Source organism: Etheostoma cragini, chromosome 16, assembly GCF_013103735.1.
Source record: "Etheostoma cragini isolate CJK2018 chromosome 16, CSU_Ecrag_1.0, whole genome shotgun sequence".
NCBI classification, from domain to species: Eukaryota; Metazoa; Chordata; class Actinopteri; order Perciformes; family Percidae; genus Etheostoma; species Etheostoma cragini.
Window position 1 is genome coordinate 21,914,472 of NC_048422.1, and position 3,051 is coordinate 21,917,522.

At 27.3% G+C, this 3,051-nt stretch overlaps 1 protein-coding gene across 4 annotated transcripts in view; it reads right to left on the minus strand.

Annotated features, from left to right (window-relative positions):
• Positions 1-3,051, minus strand: part of pde8b (phosphodiesterase 8B) — a 55,608-nt gene that overhangs the window by 9,708 nt on the left and 42,849 nt on the right. The window lies entirely within an intron of this gene.

Here is a 3,051-nt window from a genome sequence, read left to right on the forward strand (position 1 = left end):
TCAAAAAAGTCAAAAGGATTCATAGTATAGCATATTGAAAAAAGTCATAGTATAGCATGTTGAAAAAAGTCATAGTTTATTATGTCAAAAAAAGTATAGTAAAGTAAAAAAGTAAAAAAAAAGTGAGTATAAAGTCATAGAATAGTATGTCAAAAAAGTCACAAAAGTCGTAGTACAGCAAGTCAAAAAATGTCATAGTAAAGCAAGTCAAAAAAGTCAAAAAGAGTCATAGTATAGCATGTCGAAAAAGAATTCATGTTGAAAAAAGTGAGAAAAAAATCATAGTATAGTATGTCGAAAAAAGTCATAGTATAGCATGTCGAAAAAAGTCATATTCTAGCATGTTGAAAAAAATCATAGTCAAGTATGTTGAAAAGTCGTAGTATAGCATGTCCAAAAAGTGAGAAAAAAGTAATAGTATAGTAAGTGAGTAAAAAGTCAAAGAAGTGTGTTAAAAAATGTAATACTATAGCAAGTCAAATAAAGTCATAGTAAAGCATGTCAAAAAAGTCAAAAAGAGTCATAGTATAGAATGTCAAGAAAAGTCATAGTATAGCATGTTGAAAAAAGTCATAGTTTAGTATGTCAAAAAAATTATAGTAAAGTAAAAAAGTTAAAAAAAAGCCATAGTATATCATGTTACAAAAGTGAGACAAAAGTCATAGTATAGCATGTTGAAAAAAGTCATAGTATAGTAAGTTGTTAAAAGTGGGAAAAGAGTTATAGTATAGCACATCGAAAAAAGTCTAAAAAGTATGTTGAAAAATGTCATACTATAGCATGTCAAAAAAAGTCATAGTAAAGCATGTCAAAAAAGTCATAAAAGAGTAATAGTATAGCATGTCAAAAGAGTCATAAAAGAGTCATAGTATAGCATGTCAAAAAAGTAATAAAAGAGTCATAGTATAGCATGTCGAAAAAGAAATCAAGTTGAAAAAAGTGAGAAAAAAATCATAGTAAAGTATGTCAAAAAAGTCATAGTATAGAATGTTGAAAAAGATCATATTCAAGTATGTTGAAAAGTCGTAGTATAGCATGTTGAAAAAATTCAAAAAGAGTCATAGTATAGCATGACAAAAAAAGTAAAAAAAAGTCATAGTATAGCATGTCAAAAAAGTGAGAAAAAAGTAATAGTAAAGTACGTCGAAAAAAGTCAAAGATGTTGAAAAATGTCATACTAATGCAAGTCAAAAAAAAGTCATAGTAAAGCACGTCAAAAAAGTCAAAAAGAGTCACAGTATAGCATGTTGAAAAAAGTCATAGTATAGCATGTTGAAAAAAGTCATAGTTTAGTATGTCAAAAAAAGTATAGTAAAGTAAAAAAGTAAAAAAAAAGCCAAAGTATATCATGTAACAAAAGTGAGACAAAAGTCATAGTATAGCATGTTGAAAAAAGTCATAGTATAGTAAGTTGTTAAAAGTGGGAAAATAGTTATAGTATAGCACATCGAAAAAAGTCAAAAAAGTATGTTGAAAAATGAAATACTATAGCATGTCAAAAAAAGTCATAGTAAAGCATGTCAAAAAAGTCATAAAAGAGTCATAGTATAGCATGTCGAAAAAGTCATAAAAGAGTCATAGTATAGCATGTCGAAAAAGAAATCAAGTTGAAACCAGACTTGATGCGACTGCCAAATTTGGTGAGTTTTTGAATATGATAAGTCCTCCAAAAAGGCAATTCATTTGACGGAAAAAGAATAATAATAATAATAGTAGTAATAATAATAATAATAATAATAATAATAATAATAATTCCTTCAGTTCCAATAGGGCCTTTGCCGCCTGTCGGCGCTTGGGCCCTAAAAAGTGAGAAAAAAATCATAGTAAAGTATGTCAAAAAAGTCATAGTATAGAATGTTGAAAAAGATCATATTCAAGTATGTTGAGAAGTCGTAGTATAGCATGTTGAAAAAATTCAAAAAGAGTCATAGTATAGCATGACAAAAAAAGTAAAAAAAGTCATAGTATAGCATGTCAAAAAAGTGAGAAAAAAGTAATAGTATAGTACGTCAAAAAAAGTCAAAGATGTTGAAAAATGTCATACTAATGCAAGTCAAAAAAAAGTCATAGTAAAGCATGTCAAAAAAGTCAAAAAGAGTCACAGTATAGCATGTCAAAAAAGTCATGTTATAGCATGTTGAAAAAGATCATAGTCAAGTATGTTGAAAAGTCGTAGTATAGCATGTTGAAAAAAGTTAAAAAGAATCATAGTATAGCATAAAAAAAGTCAAATTAAGTCATAGTATAGCATGTCAAAAAAGTGAGAAAAAAGTCATATTATAGTATGTTGAAAAAGTCAAAAAGAGTCATACTATAGCATGTCGAAAAAGAAATCAAGTTGAAAACAGTGAGAAAAAATCCTAGTAAAGTATTTCGAAAAAAGTCATAGTATACTGTGTCAAAAAAGTGAGTATAAAGTCATAGAATAGTATGTCAAAAAAAGTCAAAAAAGTCATAGTATAGCAAGTCAAAAAATGTCATAGTAAAGCATGTCAAAAAAGTCAAAAAGAGTCATAGTATAGCATGTCGAAAAAGAATTCATGTTGAAAAAAGTGAGTATAAATCATAGTATAGCATGTCGAAAAAAGTCATATTCTAGCATGTTGAAAAAAATCATAGTCAAGTATGTTGAAAAGTCGTAGTATAGCATGTCAAAAAAGTGAGAAAAAAGTAATAGTATAGTAAGTGAGAAAAAAGTCAAAGAAGTGTGTTAAAAAATGTCATACTATAGCAAGTCAAAAAAAGTCATAGTATAGCATGTCGAAAAAAGTCATAGTATAGCTTGTTGAAAAAAGTCATAGTTTAGTATGTCAAAAAAATTATAGTAAAGTAAAAAACTTTTAAAAAAGCCATAGTATATCATGTTACAAAAGTGAGACAAAAGTCATAGTATAGCATGTTGAAAAAAGTCATAGTATAGTAAGTTGTTAAAAGTGGGTAAAGAGTTATAGTATAGCACATCGAAAAAAGTAAAAAAAGTATGTTGAAAAATGTCATACTATAGCATGTCAAAAAAAGTCATAGTCAAGCATGTCAAAAAAGTCATAAAAG